The sequence below is a fragment of the Apus apus genome, chromosome 3, assembly GCF_020740795.1.
Source record: "Apus apus isolate bApuApu2 chromosome 3, bApuApu2.pri.cur, whole genome shotgun sequence".
Lineage (NCBI taxonomy): Eukaryota > Metazoa > Chordata > Aves > Apodiformes > Apodidae > Apus > Apus apus.
Window position 1 is genome coordinate 82681952 of NC_067284.1, and position 13491 is coordinate 82695442.

Below are 13491 nucleotides of genomic sequence, written 5' to 3' on the forward strand. Positions count from 1 at the left end.
CAGGAAATTCCAGTAAAATATGTGGGTTAGGTTTGTTTTTTTTCTCCCTTACAAGTGGTCAAATATCAAAACAGGCACCCAGACAGTATTGTGTAATCTCCATCCTTGGAAATACTCAACACTTTACCAGACAAAGTTCTAAGCAACCTGATCTAAGTGGACCTGTTTGGAGCAGGAAGTAAGAGTAGATGATCTCCAGGGTTTTCTTCTAACCTGAATTATCTGATGATATTCTCTGTTGTTTTGTTGATTGGAATGCCAATTGGAGCTCCTTATTCTCTTCTGCAGTGGTGTTCTTCCTTATGGTTATGCAAGCTTTTTACATCCACTTCTCAGAGAGGTTGTCTGCCTTCCCTAGGATTCAGTATGACATAGGTGATTCTGACAATCTCTCATATCTTTTTTAAGGGTCAATTCTGGGTCTGGGTAAAATTTGTTGAAGGGTTTTTTTTTTCCTGCAGATTCCAATCATGATACAATTTCTTATCAGGGACTGGGTTAATGCCTCAAAATTGCTCTTTGCAGACTTTTTCTGTTTTCACAATTTTTTTTTGTCCTCCCTGCTTCGCAACATTTCTCATGTTTCATATTTCATGGAGTTTATCACTTGTCAGGTTCTGTGGTTAGTCTGTTCTTGGATTAGTTGAAAATAATAATAATAAAACATCCTCAGAAGCAGCTATAAGAGAAATAAAGCTGCCTCAGCTGTTGGCCGCTTTGTTGGAACGTGTTGCTTACACTTTCAGAGAGGGGTTGTAAAAAGATTTTTCTTATGTCTGTTACACATTTCAGCAGTTATCTGGCTTTTAATTGTCTGTTACTTTAGTCTTGGCATTTTTTTGCTTTGTTTTACTCTTTGAATTTCACAAATTGCAACAGTCATGCAGAAGCAGGGAATGACAGAGGTCTGGTTTAGTCAGTTTTCTGGCTTAAATATGTGAATAAATTAACAGCTGAATGTAGAGCCTCCTAAAGATACATTTCCACACAGACATCATTAGAATAAAATTGGAATGAGAAAATATATGATCTGAAGCAGAAAATAAATGTGTGTTCCAAAAATGCCCTTTCCTCAGACTGAGAAAACCCTTTCTCAAATTTGTGAGGTTATCGTGGATCTTAAATACGCATTTTGGTTTCTCATGGAGATACACATACCATTCTGGTTAACAGTTGGATTTTAGTCATTCCTAGGCAGTAGTCCAACAGTAAATTAACTAGATTTTCCATCTTTATACTGTTTAAGGGAAGCAATTCCTTAGGGAAACTGTAATAAAAGAAGACAGAGATGCTTAGAGATAGATACAATACTATTTACATCAGGCAAGATATAACCAGAAGTGCAAAGGAAGTATTAATGCCATTTTGAAAGGGACTGACAAATTTTAATGTGGAATACTATGTGTAACTGACCATCAATAATCAAGAAGGCTGAACTCATGCTGAGTAGGAAGAGGAACTTCTACCTGAGTAGGAGGTTCTAGGAATGAAGAGTGTATTTAATATGAAAGATGATAAAGGTACTTGGCAGTGCAGAGAGAAAGCTAAGAAGGGAAATTATCATTGTCCATAAAAAGTATCACAGGAGAGAGAATATTCTAGGGTGGTATCTGGGTTACTGTAAGGATAAAGAATAGAGCAGGTAAAAGGATATTAAACAAAGCAGGTTTCTGCCTACAAAAGGCAAGATAAAAATATTCCAGTAAGACAAGTGGTGGTAAAACCCTTTATTGTTCTAATAGCTTTTCCTCGTCTGGATAGTTTAATAATAAAGGTGTACAAAACATTGCCTGAAATAGCAAGGTCAGGGACTTGATCACCCAGGAAACCTTTTCCATTTGAATTTGGAACTTCTACTTAAGCTCCTACACACTGTCCATGGTTTACTCTGTTACCATGTAAGTTCCTTGTAGGTAGAGTAACCACATTTTAAATCAGTGTATCTGTTTTTCTGTTTACTGCAGCTGCAGCAGACTTCAAAAAAATATTATTAGAAATAGTAAAAGAAAAAAGCTCTTAGTTGTTACTGCTGTGCTTCTTGTTATTGGGAAGCTGCCAACATATCCATAAAACTCTTAAAAGAAAAAACAAACATAAAAAAAAAAAAACCAACAACAAAAAAACCCCCACCACATTACATAAAACAACCAGAACAAAAAAGCCCACCCAGAAGAGTAAACCAAATTAGACTTGCCTCATGCTTTGGATGTAAAGAGTTTGAACGATGGCAGTTTAGGCAGCAATGCTTAAAAGTCTGGCCCTGCATGCTGTATACTGTCAGTGGAGATTTTCAGAGGCCCATGCTGCTAATTCCTACTGCAGTAATTCCTAGGAATTTACCAAAGATGGATCCCACTGTGTTTGTCTCTACTGTTAGAGTAACAATGAGTTCCGCTAACAAAGAGCGTTCTGTCTACTTAGACAAATCAAATATGGTGGAGGAACAGGACAGAATGCACAGAACTGTATCATGCAGATTTAATAATAGTACTACATTTTCTGCAAGTGGGGCAATTTGTAAGAGATTTAAAGACTCACTAGAAGGAGCAAAGAAGAGGTTGTCTAGGGTTTAATACACAGAGGAGGAGCCAGAGGAATGGAAGTGTACAAATTAAATAACTAGAGTAAAAGATGGTAGGGGGGAAAAAAAAAAAAAAAGAGATGGCACATGGTTGGAGCAAGTGGTTGTGGTTATTTCGTTGGGAGAAACTTGTTATGCTACCTGAAGTTTGGCAGAGCAGATGTGAGCTCTTGAAGCACTGTTGTGACCCCAAATAAACTTTAACCATACACAAACATTGATACTGCATCCCTTTTGTCCTGGTTTGAGCCAGGATGAAGCCAATTTCCCTTTTTACTGATTTTTTTTTTCTTCAGTGAGCTTTATTTTAACTAGCAACATTCTGTCCTAGCTAGTCTGATAAGACATTGGAATGTTTTTCTAACTGCTGGGGCTTCAAGGTCGCACCTTCACTCTGCCAGCTCAGACACTACAGAGAGATCTGTGACGCCCCCCATAGGAGGCTGAGTTAGACAGACAGCAAAATAGGCCAGAGATATTCCATTCCATATATCTATGTAAGCTCAGAGGAAGGTCAGAGATCACAGAAGACAACTTCCTTCCTTCTTCTTCTTCTTCCCTTCTCTTCCATCCGTGGCCAGTGCCTGGGGAGGACTCCGTCCATCCAGCACTGTTGACCCCCAGGCTCGAGCTCTCCTGACCCTCATCACTCTCTGCTTTCTCCAGCAGCAGCTCCGGGATTTCTCGAACTGTTCCAGTTCAGGGGAGTGTGGTGGGAGTTGCTGGGGTTGGGGGGAGGCAAGAGGCTCTTGCACATACCTGAACATATCTGTATATAATTGTATATATTTTCTTGTATCATTAGTGTTTAATTAAAGCTGTGTAGTTTAGTTTTCAATCCAGCCACGTCTCTCTTTTTTTCTCTCTCTCCTTCCCTACCTGGGTGGGAGGGGAAGGGGATCAAGAGCATTGTTGTCGGACCTGAGTCAAACGGTGACAACAATTTATTGAGGAGAGAGGTTATTCCGGAACATGAATCTCAGCACTGGTAATCTGGGCACCAAGAGAAGCTGTGCTTCAGTGCCAATCACTTCTGAAGCAGCTCTAACTCCTTGCTCAGTCGGTAGAGCATGAGACCCTTAATCTCAGGGTCATGGGTTTGAGCCCCACGTTTGGCGCCAATAAAATTCTGAGAAATCCTGGAGCTGCTGCTGGAGAAAGTGGAGTTATGAGGGCCAGGAAAGCCTAAGGGTCAATGGTGAAACATTCCAATGTCTTACCAGCCTAGCTGGAACAGAATGTTGCTAGTTAAAATAAAGCTCACTGAAGAAAAAAGAAATCAGTAAAAAGGGAAATAGGCTTCATCCTGGCTCAAACCAAGACACCTTTTCATCAGTGTATATTTTTTAAATAAGATCACAGTACAAGCTGTTTTCCATCCTTTTTCTTTAACCACTATAGTGAAATCAGTCTAAAAGGAAGTTATTCTGGCATGAGATAAGGTGCTGAAAATTTTTGTAGCATGCTTTAGACATGATGAGGACAGGGGCATGTCACAGTCAAATTTCAGAGCTTCTTGTCATGGCTTGTCATACCCTACCAGTAGCCTAATGAAGTTTCTTAAGAGAGTCCAAAGATACACAAGGAACAGATGGCAATTTCCGTTCTTAGTCTCTGTCCATTAAATAAAATTCACACATATCCCCAAGGCTTATATCTGTCATGCATAAAAAGAGCCATGAGCAGAACACTGCAATGTTTGACCTCTGTACCCTTGTGCTGCCTTCTATGCAAAATTCAGCAACAGTGTATTCTGAAAGAATGATGATGCTTTTCTATTGATTCTGAATTTCAAAATGTCAGTTCCCATCAGAACATGGGGAGAGTAATATGACTGCTGTGCCAGTTTGATTCAAATAATGTCTTTTTAACATCTCTAGTGGCCTTATCACACAATCCAGGCACGTTTTTGCGTTGTGTTGAATAGTAAATGTGTTTATCTGGATGATGAACTTTTAAGTTAGTATAAAAGTTGTGGTATGTTTCAATTCTGATAACTGTTTAAACTATGTAGAGGGACTTCAAAAGCTACTGACATAGGCTGGATTTAGATACTGATTATCCTCTGCTCATCAGTTCTTGAAAGATTTCACATGAAGTGAAATGATTAAATAAGACACTTAAAAGTTTCCCAAAATAAAACTTTATTCTATCTCTTGGAAACTTGGATATAGGTGTTGCCATTGTTGCTTTTCCTTCTAGAAAATAATTCTTTCCTCATGGACTAAGGTACTGATTTTCATGGATGAAGATGGGAAAGCTGGGACCACGAAGCATAGGATTTTCATTGGGATAGAGCTTTTTTTTTTTTTTTTTTTTTTTTGTCAAACCAACCTTCATTAAGTCTGTGGTTAATCTGTTAATTTATGTTATTGAGTTGGGTCCTTTTCTTTTCATGGGCCAAGCTAATATAAAAACATTAAATTAGAAAGTATCACAAGACCTCTATTATACAGATTTTAATTTTATTATGTTTTTACACTTGCCTTTGTTAAATGTAGGTATGTTCATGTCTGGTTTGATGACTTGGCTACTCAGCGTGACACTTTTTTTTTCCCCTAGGTGGTGTTGATAAACTTCTTGTTCCAAACAGAAACCATGAGATATTTATAATTATTCCTAAAAATATTCCACAGATCATGGATCTGTTATGATACACTATGGTTTCATCTGTTTGGTCTGTATATATATAAATATTTGCAGAAGGCATAAAAAGGAGGATAAATTGTTCTGAGGAATTGGAAACTGAATATACCTGGCTTTATTGCAGGGTTGTGAAAGAGAAAGTTCCAGTAAAAAGTTTTTTTCATTTTGTTTACACTTAATGTTTACATTTAATTCTGGAAGAATAAGGTTTGCATGTCCAGGACCTGTTAAATACCTTTTTTGAATTGCTGAGAAATTCCAGATTGAAGTCTAGATGACCAAACTCCAAATCCTGTATTTTCAGTAAATTAATAGTCAATTAAAGTCAATTTGGTAAATTAAGTATTTCTTTGGTCCACTGCACTCGTATGATGCTAATTCTACCTGGTAGAGAAAGATTTCAGGATCTCAGCTAACACCTGTTAGTTGTTGCTAGTTCTCTGCTCCATTTTGCTTACGTATGGTGGGACTTCATTAATCTGTTACATTAATTTGCCTTTGAAATAACTTTTAAAAAATTATGTTGTGTAGGTATTTTTCAACAGGTGTGCTAATATTGTGGTTCAGGCTTAACATAACAGAGCTAGAAGCCAAAAGCAAAGCACCTGAAGCAAAACCATGTTATTTTTATTCCAGAAGGGTCTGTCCCCTTCAATTACATTCTTTTTTTTTCTTCTTCTTTTATGATGGATTTGTTATTGAGTCTTAATGATGCTAAATCTTTTTATACAATGGAAGCAACAACTTTCTTTTCAGCATCACAAGATGCACTTGATAAGTATTTTTTTGGTGTGAGCCTGGGTATGTAATAATGGAGGGAAAATATCATTATTGAGCTGGACTGACCTGCGTAATTCAAGAAAATGCCCAAGTCTGTATCAAGCATATGGGAAGTCCTAAGAAAACAAATAAGGCTACTTAAAGGCTCAGTGCCAAGTTGCACTTTATTTACATAGTTTTGGGTTTGTTTGTTGTTGTTTTTTTAACTGGGGCAAATATCAGTCATGTTAGTACAAACAAATTCAGATTTTTAATGTTTGCTGTTTATTCTTTTTTGTGTTTTTCTTTCCTCCCCGTGTCTGCTCCCTTTTCATTTGATACTTTATATGACTGCTATCTTAGTTCCAGTACTAAAATGGTCTTGGCAGGCCTGATTGAATTTGTTAATAAGATTCAGACTTTATTTGGCACAGGAGGAATACTGTCCACAGTAGGCTAAAATGACATAGTAAAACATCTGGTCAATTGTTTCCCTTTTTCAGATGCTGTTTCACCTTTAAGAACTGAAAGTTGCATCTGAAATACAACACCGTAAATTTTGTTTTATCACCTACAATATTTTTAATTAGAAAAAATCCACAGGTTTAAACCTTAGATAATTTGTGGTTTTGTTATTAGGTCCTTCTTTTGAAACTTCTATCTGTGTTATGTTACAACACGATCTTGTGTTGCTCATCACTTGAGGGAAGTTAAAACAGTAGGATTTTGTTGTTTGTATGTTATTGCCAAAGATGATGGTAAGAGAGGGAAGGGAATAATATTTTTCTTACATAATGATCCATAGAGCAGTCCAACAAGAAGTACTCCTGGAATGCTTCTAATTAATTATTCTGTAGGCCCAGAAATTTGAGTCTAATCTTCAACTGTGGTAAGAAACAATATTGTTCCACTGACATAACTGATGATTAAAATTCTTAATTTATATATTTTACTAGCCAAGAATCTGGCACATAAAATCTGCCAAGTTTGATGGATGCATTGTGCATGTCTGCATACTATATTTGGCTTGTAGACATAGTGATGAGTGGGCACAAAAGCAATTATGTGGGAATAGCAATAACAAAGTGATCTCCAAATTGATTATGGAAAGTATAAAAAAGCCTAAATGGTGAGGAGTTAAAATATGTGTTGGTAGATAATTAGCATACTTCAATTTCTTCTGTGGACTGATAAGAAAAATTGAAAGGAGACTAAGTGCAAAGAAAGGGCAGCCATAAAAGGAGAAAGCTGTAAGGCAACTTTAAATTTTAGGCACTAGCTGCAGGGCTTAAGGCTGGAGTTCAGTGAACACTTGAGGTTGGCAGGGCTGTTTATTCCCTCTCTTGTGCTGCAGCCGCCTCCTGCAGCTGTATGTGAAATAGGATCAGGCCACTCACTTGGCTGAAGAGGCCTGTGTCTTCTGGGTCCAGTCACAGATAGTATTGACAGAATTTAGGCCGCTGCTTACGAGACCTGTCAGACTGTTTGCAGTAGGTGCAGGATGGCTTAACCTGCTCTAGTTATGTATTACTTAGCAAATTATCTGCATGTCTTGCATTTTTAATGTAAAATGCTGTGGCCTTTTCTTGTGCTAGGGTGCCCAGTTGGCATCCACGCTGGCCCAGGTGATCAGCATGACTGAGGAGTCACTGACTGCTGTGATGAAGAGCAGAAGCCCAGGACTACTAGTATGTGTCTCCGTGGCTTGAGGCAGCACTGCTAGAAGGAATGCTGCTTTGCTGTGCCATGAAGCCACAGCTGTATTTCTTTATGTGCTCCAGTACACCAGTCTAGTAGTAACATTTACATGTACACCATCAACCCTGTTAAATCACTCCCCCTTTTATGCACTAGGTTGTAATCCACATGGCCAGGGACAGGTAAGTTGGGAAATCTGCTTTAGGCCATCTAGTTGGACCTCATATTCAACAGGTTTTTGCATTTTACCATCATATTTTCTGACTGGTTACCATTATCTTCCAGAATGTTATCCAGACAGATTCTGAATGTAACGACAATGAACAGATGAAGAATCTTCCCTCAAAACAGAAACTGGCACTACGTGTCTCTAGAATTCCAGCACAATTTGATTTCTTAAAAGAATTAGTGTTAATATTCTCATTGTAGTGTTTCATCACTGAGTGTATGAAATCATATTGAGAATATGTATTTGGTAGGGAGGCAGTGAGATTAGCTTTTCGGTTTACATACCACTCTAGTCTGCTATATCAGATGCTCAGACATGTTCAGCTAAAGCTCTGTACCTGAAACCCAATATTGCCTGTCTGCAGAAAAATTTATTTCATATAAAAAATCTGAATGTGTATTCTCTCATTGCACACCTAATTGAAAGTATTGCCATAAACCAAGTATTGAGCATTCCAAGGTTTTTTCTCTGGAGATCAAATTTTTCATGAATGAAATTCAAACAGCAGACAAGCGAATGCCAGCAGAGAGCTTTTGTAAAGTGCGTATACACAGCTGCACGCATGTGTATAACCACTCATATGCCTCACTAGTTGAGATTGTCAGTGTTAGAGAATTCTTGTAGAACTTGTGATATTCTCAGTTAGATGGTAATCATCTTTTGAGTCCTTAGTTTGAGCTCACAGTCCATGTTAAGTTCAATCTTACCTGCTATCTATTTCATAGAATCATTAAGGTTGGAAGGGACCTCAAAGATCATCAAGTTCCAACCTCCCTGCCATGAGCAAGGAACCCTACCACTAGATCAGGTTGCACAAAACCTCGTCCAACCTGGCCTTAGACACCTCCAGGGAGGGGGCATCAACAACCTCACTGGGCAACCCATTCCAGTTCCTCATCACCCTTATAGTGAAGAATTTCTTCCTAATACCTCACCTAAATCTCCCCTCTTTCAGTTTAAAACCCTTACCCCTTGTCCTATCACTATCTTCTCTGATGAAAAGCCCCTCCCCAGCTTTCCTGTAGGCCCCTTTCAAGTACTGGAAGGTGTCCCCAGATCCTTCTCTTCTCTAGGCTGAATAGCCCCAACTCTCTTAGCCTGTCTTCATAGCAGAGGAGCTCCAGGCCTTTGATCATCTTGGTGGCCCTTCTCTGGATCCTCTCCAACAGATCCATGTCTTTCTTGTGCTGAGGGCACCAGAACTGTACACAGTATTCCAGGTGGGATCTCACCAGAGCAGAGCAGAGGGGCAGAATCACCTCCCTGGCCCTGCTGGCCACACTTCTTTTGATGCAACCCAGGATGCAGTTGCTCTCTGAGCTCCAGCACACACTGGCGGCTCATGTCGAGCTTCTCATCTACTACCACCCCCAAGTTCTTTTCCTCAGGATTGTTCTTTAGCCATTCTCCCCCCAGCCTGTATTTGTGCCTGGGGTTGTGCTGACCCAGGTGCAGGACCTTGCACTTGGCCTTGTTGAACTTCATGAGGTTGGCACTTAACCATTGTGTTCTGTCATGAATTTGTTTTAATGAGTGATTTTATTTAAAATTGAAATCAACAGCATAACTATGTGATAGCTAGCAGAATTTGTAACTTATTCTACTGGAATAATTAGATGTGATTAATCACAGAGTAAATATTACATACAGTGCACAGTTTAATTTTTCTTTACTGGATATACCATGTAATTATCCAAATCCACTGCATTCCTTTATGCTCTGGAGTCTGATTTCAAGTTGAATTGTAGGCCTTGATCTTCCATATCCTTACCACTGACTGTAAGGAGAATATCTAAGTATTCCATATAATAAGTTGTGCCACATTTTCTCTTTTTTTAAGACATTAATTTTCTTAACCCAGAAGAGTTTGTTCTGCATGTTTTGAAATAGTAATTATATGCTGTCTAGAAGATATTTCTTAATCACTTTCAGAAACAAAGAGTTGAAGTTCTGGTTCTGTTGAGCAGCTAAAGAGAAGTTGGTCTTGGCAAGCATTACAGCTAATGAGTAGATCTGAAGGAGAAGAGTGGTGGGAGTGATACGATGTAGAAGGTGACATGGTGAAAGTCTCGGTTGAAAGCACTCATCTGAGAAGGATGGTTGGTTTTGAATGGACATTAAGACTCTGGGGTTATAACAAAATAGGAGCTGGAACTCTGTAAGGAACTGCAGTTATTTAGGACAGGATTTGGTGGTTCCAGGGCTTCTGAATAAGAGAGAGGTCACAAGAGGATATCTGTAATTAGGACCTTGGCGTGGGGCAGGACTCATACAGCTTTCGCGGTCCTCCTTTTTTGTTTTTGTTTTGTTTTGTTTTTTCCTCTCCCTTGTCTTATGACAAAGGTAGCCTTTGCTCAACTTTTATTTCTTTATTGACTAATACAAATCATTGCAGTGTTTTCTTATTGTGTTCCTTCCCTTTTATGGTGGGTAAATTCAGATATTGTAGAAACACTCAAGTTCATATGACCTGGATTTTCTTTAGTGTATGACTCTGAACTGAGACAAACTGCAGTGAATGATGTTCTACAGCTTATTTTAATACAGTTTGAAGTTTGAATTATCAAAGCAATTTTCCCGTTATACTTTTCAACAGAGCCATACATTTTTACCAATAAGCTCAATAGTCCAAGGTTCACTCAAGGGACATACCTATAGCCTCTTTTTGCCTAATTTCACTCCCCTAACCCCTTTTCTATTCTAATTAACCCCGATGCTAATATAAGAGTATCTCTGTTCTTCAAAGAAAAAAATTGGTGCAAGATCAGAAAAAAAACCCTTTGCTTTCTGACCAAAGAACTGTCAAAGATGAAGAAGAATCCATAGCATGGGACAAAAATTCGCTTGGAGTTGCTAAATACAAGTTACGTAGCTGAGCTCAAAAGAGTCTTATTATTGAGGTCAAGGTCTATTCTCTGGTAGGTGTCAAATACCATTATACTGCTTACCAAATTCGGTTAGCTTAGAAGAGCTTGAATCTCAGCTTTGACCTTTGGCACTCTGTAACTTCACAGAAATCATGCAGTATTACTTTCAGGTTTCTCAGGCAGTGTGAAGTAGTTTTTAGAACATTCAGCTACATACCTGAAGAGGCTAAGCTATGTTGGCATTAATCAGATGAAATACATAGAGCACCAGGAGATCGGAGAAGGGAAGGACATCTCATCTAACAGGTGTAAGGTTACCTGCTAATGATTTTGAGCATAGGAAAAGTCTGTTTTAATCACCATGTTAAATTTGTTCTGTTTTGCTTAGTTAATATGCCATTTTTACAGAATATATTGTCACAATGTCTGACCTTCCTCAAGGTCTGTAAGTGACCTTCTCTTCTGGAAGTTTTTGATAAGCCATATTTTGAATATTGGAAGAAAAAATGAGTGATAACTTTGATGGAATTGGGGCTTGCAAACTCAAACTTTTACACAGAAGTTTTAACAAAACTCTCCTTCACTAAGCACTGGAACTTTTCTGTTGTGCCAAAGAAAGAGGGAAGATTATGAAAGCAAAGTGATTCAGTTTAGAAACTTGATGGTTGACTTTTTTATTTTTTACTTCTAAGCAGATACAGTTAATTATTGAAGGGAGGTCTAAACCCTGAAAGCAGCATTTTAATTAGTGCCCTAGCTAGACGAAACATCTTTGCCTGCTAAAGAATACACAGTACTTGCTATTTGGTTAAACAAAAGACTAGGAAATATATTAACAGTATCTGTTCTGAATTACGGTTTCACTACCTGGAAAGCTTTTGGCTTCTATTACATAATAAAACCCAAATTATAAAATGGCAGGAGCTGTGAAGTCACATCCCTTACTTCGTGCTAGAGCTGTAGCCTACTGAATGGCATGCAGATTGAAAAGTGGGGAGCTGATTTGCTGGTGAAGAGAAAGCTCAGCACAACAGTCAAGAAAAACTTTCTTACCAAGAGGCACCTTATCTCTGACAAGACTCCTTTTAAGAGGGAAAATAATGTCCTTTTACCCAGGAAATTTGCTTTGCTACTTTCTTTGAAGAAGTCAGTGGTTTTAACCTGTAGAACAGGAGGAAGAGCCCAACTTTTTTTCATAACTGGATGGTACCTGTACCCAAATGTATCTATAGAAAAATGACCCACAGCCACATCTCTTCCTGCATTACACTTTAAGGTATAGTTTCCGGCAACTTCAGAAATTTGGTTTTGTAATACATAAATACAGCAATTTCCCCTATGTCAGGCCTCAATAACAGGAAGTCAATGCCTCAGAAGTAAGCATGTATGTGTTTGGCTGGATCAGGGCCCTCATCTCAAACATAATGTTAAGCCTCTTGGGCTTGGAGGTATTGGAGATATTCAAAACCTGCCTGGACAGTGTCCTGACGAACCTGCTGTCATTAACCTTGCTTTGACAAGGGGAGCTGAGCTACATGATCTCTAGATCATCTCAGCCCTCCATGACTCTGACAGTGTTACTGTTTTGGCAGCTTTCAACTTGCCAAAGACAAAGGTAGGAAGAATGGAAGGTATGCTAATGCTTTCCAGTGAGACAGCAGTTCTGTACAGCCCATGGGAAACACCACTACAAGCCACTGGAAGTGACTGTGACAGATTCAGTCCTATCAGAGATTTTGCAGACTTCTGTATATTAATTTGCATAGGTTCAACCAGTAAACTCTGTGTATGTCAGGCAATGTTCTAATGTTGAGAAGTGTTAGTCACCTTGTGTGTTAACATAGTGATGTGCACTTTTAAATAAATCACAACCACATTTGATAGATAATGTTTTGAATAATCATTTGGTGAGAAGAAAGTGTTAGGAGAATGTGTGATTGGGTAAGGGATAGAAGAGGATGGAAAAGCACAAATTCATTTATTATCTTTGCTACTGGATTGTTGGGAGGTTTTTTATGTCTTTGTAGAGATTACTTAGTCTTCTTTGCTTCAGTTTCTTGCTTTTTGAAGGTGGCCATCCTACAGCTCCCCATAAAACAGCTCCAGGAACATGGACATTGCTAAGAGCCTCAATATGATAAGTAATCTTAACTATTGAAAAAGAACTAACCAGGCTTTCTAAGCCAGAGACCTAACAAAAGTTTTATTAAGTTCTGTAGGAGGATACAGTTTCTTTTGGAAATTGTGGTATTGCTAATAGACTAATAAGAGCACTAAATGTTTAGAACAGTAGTTATTTTGAAAAGTTTGAAAACAAGGTAGGTAGAATGTTTTAGAATAAAGTATACTTTGAAGACATTAAAAAAAAAAAAAAAGTTGTGTTTTTAACATTTTACAGTTAGTTTACTACTAACTCTTACAACTCCGTTACTGTAATGCAGTTAAGTTAAATGTTAATCAATAAAATAGTGTGTTCGAAGTATGTTGTGGAGAGCATCATCAGTACCTGTAGCTTAGTGATATGTATCTTGTTGGGGGATGAGAGAGGCCCTTCATTTTAGGGGATGAGAGAACATACATGAATGTTTAATGAAAATAGGAGCTGTGATTCTTGGTTTTGGAAGAGCTTTTTTGCCAAGCCAAGAGAATAAGAATGTGGTGGTTATTACAGGTTTACTTTTTCGCAGTTCCTGCTTTGTTTTCTTTACCCT

At 38.3% G+C, this 13491-nt stretch overlaps 1 protein-coding gene across 1 annotated transcript in view; it reads left to right on the plus strand.

The window, feature by feature from the left end:
* The window catches only part of PLD5 (phospholipase D family member 5), a 140450-nt gene that overhangs the window by 60454 nt on the left and 66505 nt on the right, over nucleotides 1–13491 (plus strand). The window lies entirely within an intron of this gene.